This window comes from Malus sylvestris, chromosome 15 (genome assembly GCF_916048215.2).
Source record: "Malus sylvestris chromosome 15, drMalSylv7.2, whole genome shotgun sequence".
In the NCBI taxonomy this organism is placed as follows: domain Eukaryota; kingdom Viridiplantae; phylum Streptophyta; class Magnoliopsida; order Rosales; family Rosaceae; genus Malus; species Malus sylvestris.
In genome coordinates, this window is record NC_062274.1 from 49324654 (window position 1) to 49345756 (window position 21103).

General features: G+C 41.2%; 1 pseudogene; it reads right to left on the reverse strand.

Annotated features, from left to right (window-relative positions):
* Positions 1 to 489: 489 nt before the first annotated feature.
* LOC126601845 (pentatricopeptide repeat-containing protein At4g28010-like) lies at positions 490 to 18188 on the reverse strand (annotated as a pseudogene).
* Positions 18189 to 21103: the final 2915 nt, after the last annotated feature.

Genomic DNA, 21103 nt, shown 5'->3' on the forward strand with positions numbered 1-21103 from the left:
ATGTTCTGACTACAATGAAAAATTTCTCGTCTATATGATCGTGGTAGTGTGGATTGCTACCTGAGTTTGAATTCTGCCATTTTCTCCCTTTTTCTTCTCGTTAGTTTTCTCGCTTATAAAAGAGTTTGGGATATGTTTCGTTGGTGTGGGAGAGCAGACTTATTCGTACAATAGACTAGTAATAACATGATTCAAATTTGTCTTTAGCAAGAATCGAACTTAACACTTCTCTGACCATGGAAATCGATAGAAGTAATTTCTAAGTTTGTCATAAATCATTTTGGTTCTTTAGTGGAAAATCTGTCAATATGTTATTAAGTAAAGGGGTTGGTTTGACAAAAATACCTTAAAAATGTGAACATATTTTTCATGAAATGTTCAAAATGATTTATCATGATAAATTCAGGGTCTGATTCTATCGACATTCATTGTCAGAGACCAAAGTAGAGAGTTATGCCTACCTCAGGAATCATTTTTTGGATTAAAAGCCTTAAAAGAAAGAGAGCAAGAAAGAACTGGGATCACAAAGTACTACTGTGAATGTGATCACCAATACATTGAAGCAATACTCTTCCTGTTGTGCCTTGTGATAAAACTGAAAGTATTATAATTAGTGACGATAGTAATCATGATTAGGAGTGCATAACTAACATTAATGGCAATGAAAAGCCGACTCATTTTTATGATCGGGATTATCTGCCGTTAACAAGTGATGTTCCTTCTTATCCCACATGCTTGGACGACGACGCTAGTCATGCCACTTCTCTGGTCTGGTTCTCAAGTGTGCTAACAAACTTACAAAGGTTCTTTGATACTTGGATTTCTCTTCAGCTCTTTGTTCATTAGATGTGCATGCACATCCATACATCATGTTTTTTTTTCTCTTTGTTGCCGTTGTTAACATTTGGCGATACATTTCTCGACGGCAGGCTCTTCAAAGCACAACATATGATGTCGATCTGGACCGCATCCTTGAAAGCATCCACTTGTACCTACAGGGCTTGGGGATGGAAACTTAGATGCGAATAGAGAAAGGATGAAGAGCACCTGTAACGTGAAGGGACAGTGGAGATGACTCCATCAAGATTTCCAGGGACAGGTTGAGTCCCAGATAACACATTTATCAGAGTCTCATCACACCTTGCAGCTTCAATATGACCAATAAATTCCACGCTGCACTGTTAAAACTGCAATTGCATAAAAAAAAAAAAAAAAGGAAGTCATGATGCGGTGCCATTGTTCTTCAACTGTGTTTATACATAAACAAACTAAAGAAAACGCTTGATCTAAGAGTAACTGTGCTCAACATCATGCAAAGTCAGAAAGACCCACACCTGACATGAGCTCACCCAAACACCGAACAAAAGGGACAAAGATCACAGATCCTAGCAACAGGACAGTGTAGTAATAGATGCACCACGTCACCCCTTTCCTCTACACATAGAACACTAAACCAAGGCAATGATATTTCTCTCGGGAGAGTTCTCAATTTAAGGCAACCACTGTTACTGACATAACGTTTGACTTAAACAAGAATTTTTCAGAACAGGATAGAGTGCAGACATTCTCTTTTCCAAACGCCAGCAAACGAAAGAGTGCAACCAAGTGGCACCAACAACCAAAATAAGTATAATATGTACAAATTGAAGTAATCAATGTTGTTTGTCCAAAGACCTCAATCTAAATGCTTCCAATGCAGGTGCACTTATACCCTCTAATGCAGTAAAAGTATTATGAGTCTGGTTAAACTTACCAAGTACTAAGTAATAACTATGTATGGGAAACCTAATGGGTTTGACTAGCGGATTACTGATGTTAATGGGTAGTTGTTGGTATTAATGATGCATGGGAAGTTTAACAGGTCATTTTGGAAGGGTCTAGGAATTACTAATGTAGTATAAAAGGGAAAGTCCCATGGGCGAAGGAGTTAGGCTGGATGTATTTTACTTGAAGTATTATCAGTTTCTTAACTATCCTAAAGGCTTTTTTCGTTTGATTTGCCTTTAGAAACCTAGGCCCGGATGGTGATTGGAGTAACTCCCACTTAGCCAACCTTTTCCTCCCTCTAACCCTACCCCTAAATCTACCTGAAAAACATTATAACCATAACTAACTACCTCAACTTTCAAATTGTTTAAGTGGAAAAAACATTCCATTCTACAGAACTAGACAACAAAAAATTCCTTACTTGATAATTTTGTCTTGAAAGAAATGATTGTCGTGCACCTGGAAACTGGTTATTCCATTGTTGTACATTGGAAACTGGTTATTTCATGAGAAAAAGAATTAATAGGGTATTATGCAGAACTGTACAAAACAAAAGACAATACAAGACTTACATATGATATGATAGAACAAGCAGCAGGTTTATCGTGGCACTGGAAGGTCCCTCTTGGAATGAAGAACATCAAGCAGCATATAATCTAAGTTCTGGGTGAGAGTTATTGAGTTTCACCAATAGCTCATCGCAGGTAATGCTGGCTCCTTTTGATGTTTCTTGGGAAAAAGTTGGAAGAATCTTCATCACATCAACATCATCTGAGATTTCACTGAGGCATTCCAAGATAGTAGAAGTTATTTCTGAGTCAAGAACAACACCCTTGTCTGCCATCTGATGAAGCAAATTAACGATTTCTTCTGTGTCACCCTTTAAACAATAGCCCTTTAGTAAAGAATCGAAAACAAAGGCATCAGGTTCAACACCACAAGCAATCATGTTCTTGAGAACCATTTTAGCCTCATCCAAAAGCCCAAGTTTCGAGAACCGGCTTACTAATATGGAAAGGTAATGGCATCATAGGTTAAATCCATTTTAAACATGTCCTGTAGCAAGTCTTGGGCAGATACAACATCTCCCGCTTTTAGAGTTTCATCAATTATTGTATTAAATGAGACCAGATTTGGCACACAATTTGTACGCCTCATCTCTTCAAATAGCATCCTAGCTTGCTCCAAACTACCCTCCTTGCACAAGGATCCAAACTAACCTCCTTGCACAAGGGTACCATCAAAACGTTGTATTCAATCACAGTAGGACTAACCCCAGCAGCTCTCATTTGACTAAAGAGTCCTTTTGCAAACCTAAGCATGTGAGTTTTGCAAAACCCATTGATCAAGACACCATAAGTAATTCCGTTCAGAACCAATCCCAAGTCAAGTGCATGTCTCAAGAATTTTATGGCCTTGCCCACAAATCCTTCCTGTAGACATGCATCTATCAAAGAATTATAAGTAGATAAGTTACATGCAATGCCCCCTTCAACCATTGTATTGTAAACATCCATAACTTTATCAAGATTGCCTTCCTTGCACAGTCCATTAATCAGGATGGCATATGTGATTACATCTGGCTCAAGAAGGTTCTCATCCTTTGATATCACATTGAAAAGTTTCATTGCCTCATCTACCTTCACATGACAAGAAAGTCCCATCAGTAACATGTTGTATGTAATTGTATCAGGCTGCTTCCCCTTACCCTTCATCATTTCGAAAATCTTAAAAGCCTCGTTCACCAAACCTTTCTTGCACAGTCCATCAATCATAACATTGTACGTTACAGTGTTAGGCTCTTCACCCTCGATAACATTAGACTGAATAGCTCCATGGCTTTTGTACCCCTTCTGTTGATGCACAAAATCAGTGAGGACTTTGGTACAACAGAAAGTGTTAAGTTTGCGACCTTCGCTAGATTGCTCCGGTCACTAGTGTGGATAAGTATGTAAATGGATAGAGACAGGGAAGCAAACACAAGATGTACGTGGTTCACCCAGATTGGCTACGTCCATGGAGTAGATGAGTTCTCATTAATTGTGAAGGGTTTACACAAGTACATAGGTTTAAGCTCTCTTTTGGTGAGTACTAGTGAATGATTTGGTACAAATGACATTAGGAAATATTGTGAGAGAATGATCTCTATTTATAGAAGAGAGTTTCTAGTTTCATTCTGACATTGACACGTGTCGTGTTGTGATTGACTTCTGATGTTGACACGTGTCACGCTATGATTGGCTTCTGATGTCGACACGTGTCGCACTGTGATTGGCTCTTGGTTGGAGGGAAACTCTTCTGGGTCATTGACAGTATAACGTTGACCGGTGCTCAGTAGTTTCGGGATTGGTCAAGTATGGTACAAACAGTGCTCCCCTAAGTTCCCGAGTGAGGGAAGCTCTTTGGTTGGGGACTTGCAAGATCCAAGCTATTGAGTAATCACGAAACTTCTAAGTACCGAAGTGTGGTATCATTTTCACTTGCCTTATCTGTCTCATATATAGATGTGGCATCTTCTCTGGAAGTACTTTTCCTCCATCCAGGGATGGTATCTTTAACCGATGAAGATGCACAAGGTAATGCATCAATTTCACTTGAAGCTTACTTGTAGTTTCGGGCTTGGTCAAGTGCGATACAAAACCTATAGTAGGAGTCCCCCAAGTCGCCGAGCTAGGAGATTTGCCGAAAGAGGTAACAGACAAGGTAAGCAATCAGACTTCCAAGCAAGCAACCTGGATCGGAGGTTCGACTTCGGCTTCTGGTTGATTGTTCTCATTCTCCTTGTGTCGTAAATAGCACCAAGGATAAGGAGAAGCAAATGGAGAAGATATGATATGAGATACTTTTGCTTTTGAAGAAGTAACTTTCCACAGGTTTATTCTTGAACTGGGCTGGAGGGTTTTCCGGTTTCCTCTAGAGTATAAGGCCGACTCAAGAATTTGAGGGTCAAAATAATTCCATCAAATCTAGAGTACGTTCGACCCTGATGATATGGGATACTTATGCTTTTGACAAAGTAGTAGATGTATCGACACGTGTTCTGTTACGCTTATCTCCACATGCTTCCTTGTATCCTTCTCACTTGCCCTATATGTTCCTCAGGCAGATGTGGTATCTTCTCTGGAAGTATAAGATGTTGAAGATGAGTACTCGAGAGCAATGCCAGGTAAGTAATCAGGCAAGGGGTTCCAGGCAGTCAGTTCCTGACTGGAAGCTTGATTCCAAGTGCTGACTGATTATTATCTTTCTCTTTGTCTTGCAAGTAAAAACAAGGCCAAAGGAAAAGACAGGGAAAAAGCATGATATGAGATACTCTTGCTTTTAACCCTGATGATATGAGATACTCTTGCTCTGGTGTGGCTTGTTTGCAGAGGTATTATCGGGAGGAAAATAAGCTGAGTATTTCGAGAAACTCTGCTGAGAGTGCCCTCTCAAATGTGAAGAAAAGTTGAGCATTTTTTTTATTTGCAGGTTTGCCTGGCTGTAGAGGATGGAGGTCGACATATATAGGAGTCTCCCTAACAACAAGTAGTAGTGCTATTCCTTTACCCTTCTTGGTCATAGCAATGTAGTAGGAGCTGCAAGCTTCACGTGTTTTAACTTTGTCAGAGCACTTTGAAAAAGTGGTCTGTGGTATCTGGAAAGCTGATGTTGCGTGTGAAGATTGCAGACAAGCTTTATCCAAGGAAATCTGGCTCTCGAAGTTTGGAGAGCGGTGCCTCTTCGGTTTTCGAACAAGCAATCCTGTGGGGGATCTGGCTCTCGAGATTCAGAGAATTGTGCCTCTTTGATTTTTGAGAAAGCAATCTTGTTAGGGGTCTGGCTATTGAGATTCGGAGGGCGGTACCTCTTCGATTTTTGAGCACGTAATCCTATTAGAAGTCTGGCTTTCGAGATTCGGAGAGTGGTGCCTCTTCGATTTTTGAGAAAGCAATCCTGTTGGGAGTCTGACTCTTGAGATTCAGAGAGCAGTGTCTCTTCGATTTTTTAGAAAGTAATCCTGTTGGGCGTCTGGCTCTCGAGATTCGGAGGGCGGTGCCTCTTCGATTTTTGAGCAACCAATCATGTTGGGAGTCTGACTCTTGAGATTCGGAGAACAGTGTCTCTTCGATTTTTGGGAAAGTAATCATGTTGGAAGTCTGGCTCTCGAGATTCGGAGGGCGGTGCCTCTTCGATTTTTTAGCAAGCAATCTTGTTGAGAGTGTTTTCTCGAACGTGAGTAAAGGTTGGGCATTTTTGCCAGTCTGCCTTGCCAAGGAGCATGGAGGTTGACACACATTGAGACTTTCTAGTTATCAAGCAGTGGTGCTGTTCCTTTACCCTTGTGGGTAATAGTAGGGTAGCTGGACCTTCAAAATTTATGTGTCTAAACTTTGTCAGAGATCTTTGGCAAAGTTATATGTGGTAGCCGAGGAAATGATGTTGCGTGTGGAAAGTGGTGCCTCTTCGGAATCCGGAGAGTGGTGCCTCTTCGATTTTTGAACCAACGACCATGTTGCCCTTTCTTTTATAAGGGCACCAATTATGTGCAAGAAGTACATTCAGAGAGTTATTGCTTGTAGGAATTTTCCCTTTACTTCAGAGATTTATTGCACCTCATTTCTCCTTCATCATTTCTGAGAATGTCTGGCCCATTTGAATGTCGTTTTGACTTGAACTTTGGTGAAGAGGCAACCATGCCTTCTCAAGACAACATATGACGACCATCATTCTTATCCCCTACTGGTCTTCTTACCGTTGGGGACTCTGTGATGAAGAATGATATGACTACTGCGATGGTGGCCAGGAACCTTCTCACTCCCAAAGATAACAGACTACTTTCCAAACGGTTTGATGAGTTGGCGGTTAAAGATTCTCTGGCTCTCAGTGTTCAGTGTGCAGGTTTTGTGTCTAATATGGCCCAACGCCTATTTGTTCGAACCTGCCAAGTTGAATCATTGGCGGCTGAAGTGATAAGTCTCAAACAGGAGATCAGAGGGCTCAAGCATGAGAATAAACAGTTGCACAGGCTCGCACATGACTATGCTACAAACATGAAGATGAAGCTTGACCAGCTGTAGGAATCTGATGGTCAGATTTTGCTTGATCATCAGAGGTTTGTGGGTTTGTTCCAAAGGCATTTATTGCCTTCGTCTTCTAGGGCTGTACCGCGTAATGAAACTCCGAATGATCAACCTTCGGTGCCTTCTTCTTTTGGGGTTCTGCCCAATACTGAGGCTCCGAATGATCACCTTCCGGTGCTTACTCTTTCTAGGGCTCTGCCGACTGCTGAGACTTCTCATGAGCAACCTTTGTGAATGCTCCCTCTTGTTTGTTTATTTTGATTCATGTATATGTACATATTTGTAACTTATCGGAGATATCAATAAACAAGCTTTGCTTCATTTCAACGTATTGTATTAAATACATCAAGGCCTTCTTCACTAAGTTCTTTGAATTTTTTCTTTTGTTGAAGTTTGTATGTTGAACCTTTGAGAGTGAAGCATGTATGTTGAGGTAGTGCTCCCTTAATTTCCCGAGTGAGGAAAACTTCTTGGTTGGAGACTTGAAAAATCCAAGTCACTGAGTGGTCGTGAGACTTCTGAGTATCAAGATGCAGTAGCATATGGTAGGTGTCCCCCAAGTCTCCGGTCGAAGGAGTTGACAAATGAGGCATTTCCTTTCTAAGTGGTAGCCCAAAACTCCTCCTTCATATATATTTGTTATGAAAGTTGTTAAGCCCAAAGAAGATGAGGCCTAGGCAATTTTTATTTTTTCGAATTTTTATTTTTTCGAATTTTTTTTTAATTTTCGAATTATATATATATTTAGCTTTGGTGTTGAAGCTTTGTTTGGCACTATGAATTGATTTTGCTTCTTACTATCTTGATTAAGATAGTGTGAAGCTTTTATAGGTGAAGCTTTTGTGTTGAAGCTTTGTAGGTGAAGCTTTTGTGGGTGAAGCTTTTGTAGGTGAAGTTTTTGTGGGTCAAGTTTTTATGGGTTGAGCTTTTGTCGGTGAAGCTTTTGTAGGTAAAGCTTTTGTGGGTCAAGCTTTTGTGGGTCAAGCTTTTGTGAGTGAAGGTTTTGTGGGTGAAAGTTTTGTGGGTCAAGCTTTTGTGGTCAAGCTTTTGTAGGTGAAGGTTTTGTGGGTCAAGCCTTTGTGGGTGAAGCTTTTGTGTTGAAGCTTTTGTAGGTGAAGCTTTGAAGTTGAAGCTTTGTAGGTGAAGCTTTGGAGTTGAAGCTTTTGTTGGGTACCATGAATTGATTTTGCTTCACACTATCTTGATCAAGATAGTGTGAAGCTTTTGAGAATTTGTAGTTGTCCTCCATTGATGAAGCTTTTATTGGTGAAGCTTTTGTGGGTGAAGCTTTTGTGTTAAAGCTTTTGTAGGTGAAGCTTTGGAGTTGAAGCTTTTGTTGGGTACCATGAATTGATTTTGCTTCACACTATCTTGATCAAGATTGTGTGAAGCTTTTGAGAATTTGTAGTTGTCCTCAATTGATGAAGCTTTTGTTGGTGAAGCTTTTGTTGGTGAAGCTTTTGTGGGTCAAGCTTTTGTGTTAAAGTTTTTGTAGGCGAAGCTTTGGAGTTGAAGCTTTGTAGGTGAAGCTTTGGAGTTGAAGCTTTTGTTGGGTACCATGAATTATTTTGCTTCCACATTGTTGAGCAAGAGATTGTGATGCAAGCCACACTTTGTAGTAGTCGAAGGTTTGGATGAACCATATAAATTGAATTTGCTTCGAACATTCTTGAATTTACTTCGAAAGTTTGAGAATTGTAGTTGCCCTTCATTGATGAAGCTTTTGTTGGCACCATAAATTGGTTTTGCTTCACACTGTCTTGATCAAGAGTGTGTGAAGCTTTTGAGAATTGTGGTTGAACTCCTTTGATGAAGCTCTTGTTGGCACCATAAATTGGTTTTGCTTCACACTGTCTTGATCAAGAGTGTGAAGCTTTTGAGAATTGTGGTTGCCCTCCATTGATGAAGCTCTTGTTGGCACCATAAATTGGTTTTGCTTCACACTGTCTTGATCAAGAGTGCGTGAAGCTTTTGAGAATTGTGGTTGAACTCCTTTGATGAAACTCTTGTTGGCACCATAAATTGGTTTTGCTTCACACTGTCTTAATCAAGAGTGTGTGAAACTTTTGAGAATTGTGGTTTCCCTCCATTGATGAAGCTCTTGTTGGCACCATAAATTTGTTTTGCTTCACACTGTCTTAATCAAGAGTGTGTGAAACTTTTGGGAATTATGGTTGAACTCCTTTGATGAAGCTTTTGTTGGCACCATAAATTGGTTTTGCTTCACACTGTCTTGATCAAGAGTGTGTGAAGCTTTTGGGAATTGTGGTTGAACTCCTTTGATGAAGCTTTTGTGGGCACCATAAATTGGTTTTGCTTCACACTGTCTTGATCAAGAGTGTGTGAAGCTTTTGAGAATTGTGGTTGCCCTCCATTGATGAAGCTCTTGTTGGCATCATAAATTGGTTTTGCTTCACACTGTCTTGATCAAGAGTGTGTGAAGCTTTTGAGAATTATGGTTAAACTCCTTTGATGAAGCTTTTGTTGGCATCAAAAATTCGTTTTGCTTCACACTGTCTTGATCAAGAGTGTGTGAAGCTTTTGAGAATTGTTGGTGCCCTCCATTAATGAAGCTCTTGTTGGCACCATAAATTGGTTTTGCTTCACACTGTCTTGATCAAGAGTGTGTGAAGCTTTTGAGAATTGTGGTTGCCCTCCATTGATGAAGCTCTTGTTAGCACCATAAATTGGTTTTGCATTTCATCACCTGGTTGGTGGCATGAAGGAGAGTACAGGTTGTACATTTCATCACCTGGTTGGTGGCATAAAGATAAGTTCCTTCTTCATTTGGTTGGTGGCATGAGTGGCAAGTTGCTAAATGATATTAGAGTACGGGTTGTACATTTCATCATCTGTTTGGTGGCATAAAGGAAAGTACGGGTTGTACATTTCATCACCTGGTTGGTGGCATGAATGGCAAGTAGCCAAATGATATTAGAGTACGGGTTGTACATTTCATCACTTGGTTGGTGGCATGAATGAGAGTACGGGTTGTACATTTCATCACCTGGTTGGTGGCATGAAGATGAGTTCTTTTTTCACCTGGTTGGTGGCATGAGTGGCAAGTTGCCAAATGATATTAGAGTACAGGTTGTACATTTCATCACCTGGTTGGTGGCATGAGTGGCAAGTTGCCAAATGATATTAGAGTACAGGTTGTACATTTCATCACCTGGTTGGTGAGAATAAAGGCAAGGTGTCTAGGCACATTGTAGCAAGTGTCGAATGACACAAAATATGTTAAACCCTGTCAAAGCACAGTTGGTTTATGTATGAATGTGTTGAAATGTATGATTGAACGAATATACTGTGAAGTTGTTCGTTTATTTGTATAGTCTTGCTGACATATACTTAAACTTTGTTTCATGTTGGAAGCATTCATGTTAAAGCTTTGAACCTGAGTGTTTCATTGATAGGAATGTAAGAGGATTATGATCGAGTTGTCTAAATCACCTGTTTATTGAATTCATGCCAAATAGTCTTCGTTACATAGGATGCCGAACGGCTGAAGCTTAACACTTGTACAATGTGAGTTTACTTGTAATAGTACTTCAAGTGATCATCGTTCCATGGATGGCCAAGGGTCTTGCCATCGGAGCTTCTAAGCTTGTAAGAGCCAGGGCGACTGATGCCAACAACTTCAAACGGTCCATCCCAGTTTGGACTAAGTGTTACTTCACTCGGGACTCTGTCGCAAAGTAATCTTTTCTTCAATAGCAGTCCCCCACTTTGAAAGAACGAGGTTTAACCTTTGAGTCATAGTAGTTGGAGATGCGCTGGTTGTAGGCGACATTCCTCAAGTGAGCCTGGTTTCTGTGTTCCTCGACTAGATCTAAGTTGAGGGTAAGTTGTTTGTCATTTTCGCTTTGCACGTAGTTCTGGACTCGGAACGTTGCTTGCTCAAGCTCAACTGGGACAACTGCCTCTGTACCAAAGGCAAGTGAGAATGGGGTTTCTCCTGTTGATGTCCCATACGAAGTGCAGTATGACCAAAGAACTTGGGGTACAAATTCTGGCCAACAACCTTTAGTCTTGTCCAAGCTGCTTTTCAAAGTTCGCTTGATTATTTTGTTGATAGCTTCAACTTGTCCATTAAACTGGAGATGAGCTGGGGAGGCAAAACATAAGTTGATGTTGAACTTAGAGTAGAACATCCTGAACTTATTGTTGTCGAACTGTTGCTCGTTATCAGTGACTATCGCATTGGGAATGCCGAATCTGCAAAGGATGTTCTTCCATACGAAGTCTTCTATTTTTTCCTCAGTAATGGTTGCCAAGGGTTCTACTTTGGCCCACTTTGTGAAGTAGTCAACTGCAATGATTGCATAGCGAACTTTGCCCTTCCCTGCAGGCATTGGGCCGATCAAATCAAGTCCCCATTGGGCGAAGGGCCAAGGGCTGATCATAGAAGTGAGCGGCTCATGAGGGGAGTGAGGAATAGTTGCGTACCGTTGACACTTATCACATGAGCGGGATATTCTGATGGCATCTTGGTGGGGTGTTAGCCAGTAATATCCTTGGCGAAAAGCCTTGTGTGCTAGGGATCGAGATTCAGCATGATCTTATCAGACTCCTTCATGTATTTCCTGAATGACAGTTTTCGCCTCTGCGGGCGTAAGGCATCTTAGGTATGGCAGGTTAAAACTCTGCTTGTAGAGTTGGTCATTAATGATCAAGTAACTGGTAGCCTTGTATCGAATTTGCTTAGCTTGGACTTTGTCATTTAGAAGGGTGTCATGAGTAAGGAATCTATAAATCGAGGTAATCCAACTATCCCCCTGTTGTAAGTTGCATACTTTCTCAGCTATGGTGCTTGGTGCTGCCAACAATTCGACCTGAATTTTTCTCCCAATCTTGTCTTCCATCGCTGAGGCGAGGCGAGCCAAAGCATCTGCATGACTGTTTGCCGCTCGAGGAATTTGGGTGATCTAGTAGTGGAAGTGCTTGAGCAACAATTGTGTTTATGCCAGATATGCTGCCATGGAGCTATCTTTAGCATTAAAGTTGTTGGTGACCTGGTTAACCACTAATTGGGAGTCACTGAAGATGTCAATTCGTTTAACCCCAAGGTGTTTGGCCAAACGTAAGCCTGCTAAGAGGGCTTCATATTCGGCCTCATTGTTCGACGCCTTGAATTTGAAACGAATAGCATACTCCATTGCCACTTTGTCAAAGGTTGTAAGAACTAGTCCTACTCCACAACCCTATTAATTGGATGAGCCATCAACACATAGGCTCCATGATGGGGCTGTTGGTTCTGTTTTCTGAGCTTCCGAGGGTAATGAAACCACTTCTTTAGGCGTAGAAACAATGTCAATAAGATATGTGAAGTCGGCGATGAAGTCTGCCATTGCTTGGCCCTTCTCAGCTAGCTTTGGTTGGTAGGAGATGTCAAACTCACCCAATGTTATCGCCCATTTGATCATTCACCCGGAAATGTTAGGACTTTGGAGTATCTGTCTAAGAGGATGATTGGCAAGTACGATGATGGAATGTGCTTAGAAGTAAGGGCGAAGTTTTCGAGCAAACATGACTAATGCTAGAGCTAATTTCTCAATGTTGGAGTATCGTGTCTCCACATCTTGTAAGGCCTTACTAGCGTAGTAGACAGGCCGTTCAACATTACCATCATTTCGAATGAGAACAGAACTTACTGCTGAAGCCGATACTGACAAATAGATAATGAGAGTGTCACCAACCTCAGGTTTGGAGAGTAGATGGGCTTTACTCAGGTAGTCTTTGAGGTTCTTGAACGCCTTAGCACATTCATCAATCCATGTAATGTACTTCTTACTTCCCTTAAGTGCTTTGAAGAAAGGAACACATCTGTCTGTGGCCTTAAAGATGAACCTAGTTAAGGCTGCCACCTTGCCAGTAAGGCTTTGGATGTCTTTTGAAGTTACCGGTTCCTTCATGTCGATGATTTCTTTGATCTTCTCGGGATTAGCCTCAATGCCTCGTTGGCTTATCATGAAGCCTAAGAATTTGCCAAAGCCTACGCCAAATGCACATTTGTTGGGGTTCAACCTCATTCAATATCTCTTCAGAATGGTGAAAGTTTCAGATAAGTTGGTGATGTGTTGGTCAGCATGTTTGCTCTTAACTAGCATATCATCAATGTAAACTTCCATGCTCTTCCCAATCTGTTCGGTGAACATTGAATTGACTAGTCTTTGATAAGTCGCTCATGCATTCTTTAGGCCGAAGGGCATGACTTTATAGCAATATAGTCCCCTGTCAGTAGTGAAGGCTGTGTGTTCTTGGTCCGGAGGGTTCATGAGGATTTGGTTGTATCCTGAGTAAGCATCCATGAAGCTTAGGAGTTCACACCCTGCTGTAGAGTCTATAAGTCTGTCTATGAGAGAAAGAGGAAAGCTATCATTCGGGCATCATTTGTTTAGGTCGGTGTAATCGACACACATTCTCTACAAGACCTTTTGGAGCAGGAAACTTTCCTTGGTCGGATTCTTCTTAACAAGGACAACATTTGCTACCTACGTTACATAATTGACTTGCGGACGAAGCATATGCCTTTGAGTTTTTGACTTCTGCCTTCATTGCCTCGTACCGTTCAGTGTCATAGGATCTTCGCTTCTGTCTCACTGGCTTGGTCTTGGGGTCAATACTTAAGCGATGACAGATGATATCGGGAGAGATCCCTGGCATGTCATCGTATGACCAGGCGAAGACCTTAGTGTTCTCTTGCAAAAAAGAGATCAATGCCAACTGAATATGTGGTGACAAGGTGGTGCCAATCTTCACCATATGATCTAGATAATCTTTTGAGATAGAGATCTTCTCCAACTCTTCAGTGGGTTGTGCTTGCTGGGTGAAAGAGTCATCTCGATGATCGTCGGATTGATTGTTGCTACCGTGAAGATCCAAGTTGGCGTCGTCTGGGCTGGTCTTTATGACTTGGTTATGTATAGAAAGGGTTTCCTTGGGCACATGCAGGTGTTGTTGCTTGACCGAAGTGTTGTAACTTGATCGTGCACTAAATTGATCTCCTCTGATGTAACCATTGCCATAGAGGGTTGGAAATTTCATCAACAACATATGTGTGGATACCATAGCCTTGAGATCATTGATGCCTGTGCGTCCCAAGATGACATTGTATACCGTTGGGCAATCAAGCACCAGGAAGTTAGTGGTAATGGTAGCTATGTAAGTGCCTGTACTAATGGTGAAAGGTAAATGTATGCTCCCCAAAGGTTGCACGATATCACTGGAGAAGCTTATCAGAGGGGAAATCGAGCGATCGAGCAAGTGTTCAGCTACATTAAGTGCCCTGAAAGCTTCGGCAAATATGATATTGACCGAAGCCCCCGTGTCTACCAAGATTCGTCATACTTCAAAGTTGGCTATGTGAGCTTCCACGATCAATAGGTCATTGTGAGGGTAAATGATACCTATTTCTTCCTCAGGGTAGAAACATATTGGATCCCAGTTAGGCTTTTGATGCTTGCCTCTTCTGATGTCTTTCACGTGAAACACTTGGTGGCCAGACCTTAAAGCTCGTTCACTATTTTTCATGGCCTTGTTGGAAGATTTAGATATGGGTGTGCCACCACTTATGGAATATATCACATTCACCTGGCGTTGGTTACGGTTACCCATTGGAGGGTGAATGAGGAATTGATCAATTTTTCCTTCACGTGCCAAAGCTTCAATATGATCACGAAGGGTGATACACTTATCGTTGTCATGGCCGTTATACTCGTGGTAGAAACAAAACGTGCCCGTGTTCTTCGTAGACTTGTAATCCGGGTGCCTCGGCTTTGGCTTCGGTATCAGGTGTGCTATGCTGGGGTAAATGGCCACGCATGTGGCGTTCAAAGGTGTGTATGCCTCATACCTCGAGGTAGGGACTGTCCTGACACGTGCTTGACCCACTGTGTTGACTGTCTGGGGTCAGGGATTATCGTGGTGATACCCTTGGTTATTGCGGTAGTGTCCCTTACTCCTTGTACTAAAATAAAACTGTTGAGGATGGAAATCTTTCCTTTTGCCCTGAGATTGATATGTCTGTTGACTTGGCAAAGTATTAAGTAAGGCAAGGGGAGACACCGCCATCGTTTAGAAGGTCGAGGTCTTCTTATTTGGTTGAATCTGACTTTCACTCCCTACTTGCTGATAAGGGGTGGCTGTGGGGGGTTTCCCTTGATATGTCTTTGCCTCGGCGGAGGCATGGTTGTAAGCCTGTGCCATCACCTCAGAGTAAGTCTTCCAAGTGTTGGCATTGATCATGTACTTGAAGAAATAATCACGTAGGCCTGCCGTGAAGGTTTTGAGGGCGGTCTTGTCATCTACCTCAGTGCAGCGAGAATACTCATGGTTGAAGCGATCGGCATACTCTCGTAGTGACTCGTCTGGCTTCTGGCGAATAGTGTACAAGTCATCTGCAGAATGCAAGCGATCGGTTTGGAAAATGTGTTGAGAAACAAACAATTTCTTCAATTCCTCAAATGAGTCTATCGTCTCAGGTGGAAGACGGCAATACCAGTTTAGAGCTCCGCCAGAGAGGGTAGAAGGGAAGAGAAGACATCGCTCTTCGTCGGTGTGCATCCGGTATGCCATGGTGGACTTAAAAAGGTTAAGGTGTTCAATCGGGTCCTCATTTTCAGTATAGAGTTGCAAGCCAAGCTTCTGCTTTGTCTTTGCTTGGAGAGAGGTGTCGATGATCCTCATTGTAAGCGGGTCAGGCCTAGGTTGGTTCCAATCAGGTATCTCAGCTTGTCGTTCGGCCTTCAACTTGTTTACTTCCTTAAGAAGTTGTAGGACAAGAGGGTCCTGAGTGGAGTCATATACCACTAGAGCTTCATTTCGTAAATCTCCATCTCCTCTTGGAAGTAGGAAGGTTTGATCAAGAGCATGTGATTTTTCCCTGGACTCGCCGTACTGACTTTCAAGGTATGTCTGTCGAAACATCTCTGAGTCCCTTATACCTTCATGTTTCTCTAGGACTTGTTGCCCCTTCCCTAAATTGGTAGCCGGCCTGGGACATGAGAGGGGACCGAGCCTTTCAGAAACCCTTAGGTCATTGATCTTCGAGCTTATGTGGAAGGGATTTTCTCGACGTTGCTTTAGAAAGTCTCGGCAGTCACGATAAACGGATTTCGATCATTCCAACCTTTCTACAATAATGTGTCTTCTTCCACTTCTTCTGCTTCGGGTCGAAGCAGCTGGGTTGAGAGAAGTCTCATATTGATCAATGTTTTGATGATTAGCTCGCTCCTCATCAGGGATACCCATGTCGAAGGAAGGTGACCCTCCTTGTTGGGAGGCATCCAGATGATGGTTGATGTCCACAGGGGTAACGAGTTCGCGTGTTTGAGTACGCCTAGTTTTGTGGAGCATCTCAAAGAGCTTATCATACTGCTCCTGGAGGACCTCATTCTTCATTGTTATCTTGTTGTTTTGAGATTCTAGCTCATCGACTTTAGCTTGAAGAGCAACCTTCTTTCCTTCATTCTTTCGTTGTTTCGCACTAGGTGCAAGAGGGGTGTCATTCTGTGTGCTGTGGCTTCCTTCGCTCCCCATGTTGGAGAATGATGCCTGGTCAAAAGAGAGTGTACGAATGGTGAAAACCAGCTTAATAAAGCTGAAGAGAGTGAGAATAAGTGTCGTTCCCACAGACGGCGCCAAATGTTAATGCACAAAATCAGTGAGAACTTTGGTACAACAGAAAATGTTAAGTTTGTGACCTTCGCTAGATTGCTCCGGTCACTAATGTGGATAAGTATGTAAATGGATAGAGACAGGGAAGCAAACACAAGATGTACGTGGTTCACCCAGATTGGCTACGTCCACGGAGTAGATGAGTTCTCATTAATTGTGAAGGGTTTACACAAGTACATAGGTTCAAGCTCTCATTTGGTGAGTACTAGTGAATGATTTGGTACAAATGACATTAGGAAATATTGTGAGAGAATGATCTCTATTTATAGAAGAGAGTTTCTAGTTTCATTCTGACATTGACACGTGTCGTGTTGTGATTGGTTTCTGATGTTGACACATGCTATGATTGGCTTCTGATGTTGACATGTGTCGTGCTATGATTGGCCTCCTGGTTGGAGGGAAACTCTTCTGGGTCATTGACGGTATAACGTTGACCGATGCTCAGTAGTTTCGAGAATGGTCAAGTATAGTACAAACACCTTCCATTTTTGAAAAGCCCGTCAAGTAAGCCTATATAAGTAACAACATCAAGGCGAACTCCATACTCTATCATATCATTTAACATCGCGGTGGCTTTTTTCCATTTCCCCATCTTGGATAGATTATTTATGAAACAATTATATGTAACCACATTACGAGGAATACCCTTTTTTAACATCTCATCAAAAATTTCTTTGCCTATATCAAAACTCCCTTTATCACAAAAAGCACTTATAATGGTATTGTACACATTACAACATCCGCTTCCAAACCTTTTCGCTTCAATTCCTCGAACAAACCCATCGCCTCATCTACTCAACAATCCTTGCAAAATCCATTAATCAAAGTGCTGTATGTCTTCACATTCGGGTCAGATTCAGACAATTCCATATCAACCAACAACTCTGTTGCTTCTTTCAAAATTTTAGCCCTGCAAAGTCCATTTATAAGAGTGTTGTAACTAACAATATCCGAGGTTACATAATTTCTTCCCGTTACACGAAACAACTCCATTGCCTTGTCAACCTCATCGTTAGCGCACAAACCCTTCAATGTAAGATTCAGAACATACAGACTCAACTGAAATCCACGCTTTAACAACAACCCCAATACCCTAGGTGCAAATTTGGGGTGATGGGTGTTAACAAAACAAGCAACTAAACAACTCAATGATATAAAACTCGGACGAACACCAACACGAAACATCTTACAATAAACCCGAAAACACAAATTCATAATTTTTCGACTTTGTGAGAGCGTGCAAGAGCAAATTGCAGGCTGCCCCAAAAGGCAAGCTGTTCGAATCAACGGCGCAGAGGAAACCAGAAACCGCCTCTGAAACTTAAGGGTTGGACTTGCCACAAAGAAACCTTAATTGGGTTTCGACACCGGAGGAAGAAGTCATAGATGGGAGTGAAGAGAAGAGCTTTGAGTAAACGCAGAAGCCATAAGAAGGAAAATTACAGCTTGGGTACAATTTAGGAAGTTGCTTTATCATCATTTTTAGTATGTAATTCGGGGGATTGGTGACGGTGGTACCTTAACCGACGCCGTCCCCGCCGTTGCTGCTTGACACTAAAAATGTTGTTGCTGGAGTTAAAGCAAGCATGCTGAGCTCCGAAAGCGCACGCACAGAGAGAGGCCTAAAAAGTTGTCTCAAACTTGAATTACGGGGCAAGCGGGCATGTAAGGCTATCTCCAACCAATGGTTGTCCAGTAGGAGCCTCTGGTCCTCCAAGATTCTCTAAGATATTAATATTTTAATAAATAGTATAGGGTCATATTTACCTCTGTCTCAACCGAGGGTCAGAGGGCTAGAGTGCTCATTTTAGCTATGTCATAAAAAAAACCGTCTCAATCCGAGAGCCAAATGGCCATAAGGTCAAACATAATTTATTATTTACTACAACTTCAAATCAAATCCAACGGCTAAGTGACGTTAGCTAGCCGTTGGATTTGAATTTTTTTTTTTGCTATAAATAGGGTGGATATTGGGATATAATTCACACAACTTTGAATTCAATCTATTTCAATTCAAGTTTGCAATGAATTACAACTTTGGATCCTCTTCAGATTCCAACTGGGGGTCCTCATCCAATTCCAAAAGAGAATCAAAATGGGCGTAAATGAGATGAGAAGATGAGGAGTCTGATGAAGAAGTTCAAGTAAGGCGCAACAAACAAAACAGAGCAGGCCAACTGAGGAACAACCTCAATGGGGTGGCTCTATTGCTGGTCGCTCTTACAAACCACGAAACAGAGCGCTGACGCATGCCAATCTGATTAACAACTACTTCGACCCCAACTCGGTGTACACAGAAAAGGATTTCAGACGTCGCTTTCAGATGAGGCGTTATGTCTTCGAGCATTTACTTTGTGATGTCCAGCAGGTCAAGAAGGGCTCGTGCAAAAATATATGATGAGCCTAATTTGCCTTTCAATCCAAGAACTGGTAGTATCTCTATAGATGAGTACATGAGGCGCTATAGAATGATACGTTCTCGTGCCACAAACAAGTACCTACAACAAGATCTTGTTGCACATCTTTGGGCCCAAAGAAGCATGGAGTAAGCATTACGTTTTATGTTTTTAAATGTTTTTAAAAATGTTGTTTAAGTTTCATGTTGTATAATTTTTATGTTGGTTAATGTTATTTAATGTTGTTTCATATTCTTTAATGTTGTTTCATGTTACTTAATTTAATTTAATGTTGTATAATGGTTTAGGAAGTTATAGGAAAAAAAATAGAATTTAAAAAAATATGAAACAAATTTTGTGAAATAGAAGTTATAGGAAAAAAAATGGAATTTAAAAAAAATATGAAACAAATTTTGTAAAATAGAAGTTGTACAAAAAAAAATATGAACCAAAATTTGTAAAATATAAGTTATAGAAAAAAAGTTATAGGAAGTTATAGAAAAAAAAGGGTTTAAATTCATAAAAACAAAAAAAAAATTGAATACAACGGCTAGTGACTGGCTAGCCGTTGGAATTCAAATTAGTGTCGGTTAAAACTGCTATTATATTAACATTGCTATTAGTGTCGGTTATAACTGACACTAATAATATAGTATATATTATTTCTGTCGGCTATAACCGACAGAAATAACAAAACATTAAAAAAAAATGGCCAGCCCTCCAGCCTTTTCCGATTCCGTGGGGCCCTCCCAGATTCCAGAGCCCTCTGTCCTAGCCCTTGGTTGGAGATAGTTTTCAAGCTATTTTCGGCCCTCTGGCCATCTTTACTCCAACCGATGGTTGGCCAGATGGCTCGTTTTAGTCCTTTAGCCCTTCAAGATCCTCAAAGATATTAATATTTTAATGAACAGTACATGGCCATATTTGCCTCCGTCTCCAACCGAGGGCCAAAGGGCCAGATGGCTCGTTTTAGCCCTATCACAAAAAATCGTTTCCAACCGAGGGCCATAGGGCCAAACATAATTTATTATTTAAATTTAAAAACAACAACAACTTAAATTTAAAAACTACAACTTATATTTAAAAACTACAACTACAATTTAAACTACAAATTAAATTTAAAGGAATGGTGAATGAATGGTTTAGGTATTTATAGGAAAAAAAAATAGAATTTTTAAGAATTAAAAAAAAACGGCCCAAAAAACCTTTAAAAAAAAAATTCCAACGGTAACTAGCGCCAGCTAGCCGTTGGATTCAAATTTTAGTTTAAGCATTCCTGTCGGTTATAACCAACAAGAAAGATGATTTTTCTGGCCAGCCCTCTAGCCCTCTCCGATTCTGTGGGACCCTCTCAGATTTCACAGCCCTCTGGCCTAACCCTCGGTTGGAGAAGGTTTTCAGGCTATTTTCGACCTTCTGGCCCTCTAGACCCTTCAGTTGGAGATGACCTAAGCTTTTCGGTCAAGGGCAGCTACGACAAGTTCTGACAACTCAAGTGGTTGTAAAGTCTCCAAACTCCTATCCTTGGAGACTTGTAGAGCCACTTGCTAGAACTTGTCATAGCTACTTGGGGTTCGAGTATAGGGTTTGTACTTAGGGTTCACTCACTCACTTCTTGTTGGAGTGGAAAATTTCGGGTATTTCAATTTTCCACCAACGAGTAATCTTGAACATATTAAGAAGCTTAAGACATCATCTTCGATTGCCATCAATGAGGGAGGAAAGGTGACACACCCCGATCCCGGTGTCCGAAGGACAACATAATGGCCATGTGCTGGTCGATACCTGAGGGTGACGCAAACCATATCATTTAATGCATATGCTGAGAACATGTAAAACATGCATATAATTTTTGTGCGTAACCACGCAAAATAATATCAAAATGCAAAATTTAACAAAATAATAGTAATAAGGTACAGGTCACTAAACCAAAGGAGAATATTCAACTGCCAACATTGAAAAAGTGATAATGCATGAACATGTTCAGAGCATACTACTAAGTCGAAATACAAGTAGAAGGGATATTAGAAAGTGCGATTACAAGAGATGTCCTACGCAGACAAGTGGACACAAATTCATTGATATGTGAATGCCTCATAGCTCAGATCGTATGCCTTGTTCCTAGGTCCTAAGGGGGTGCAAAAATAAAACATGAGTGTACCAAGTTTATATATAAGTAATACTAAATCACTTTCTCTT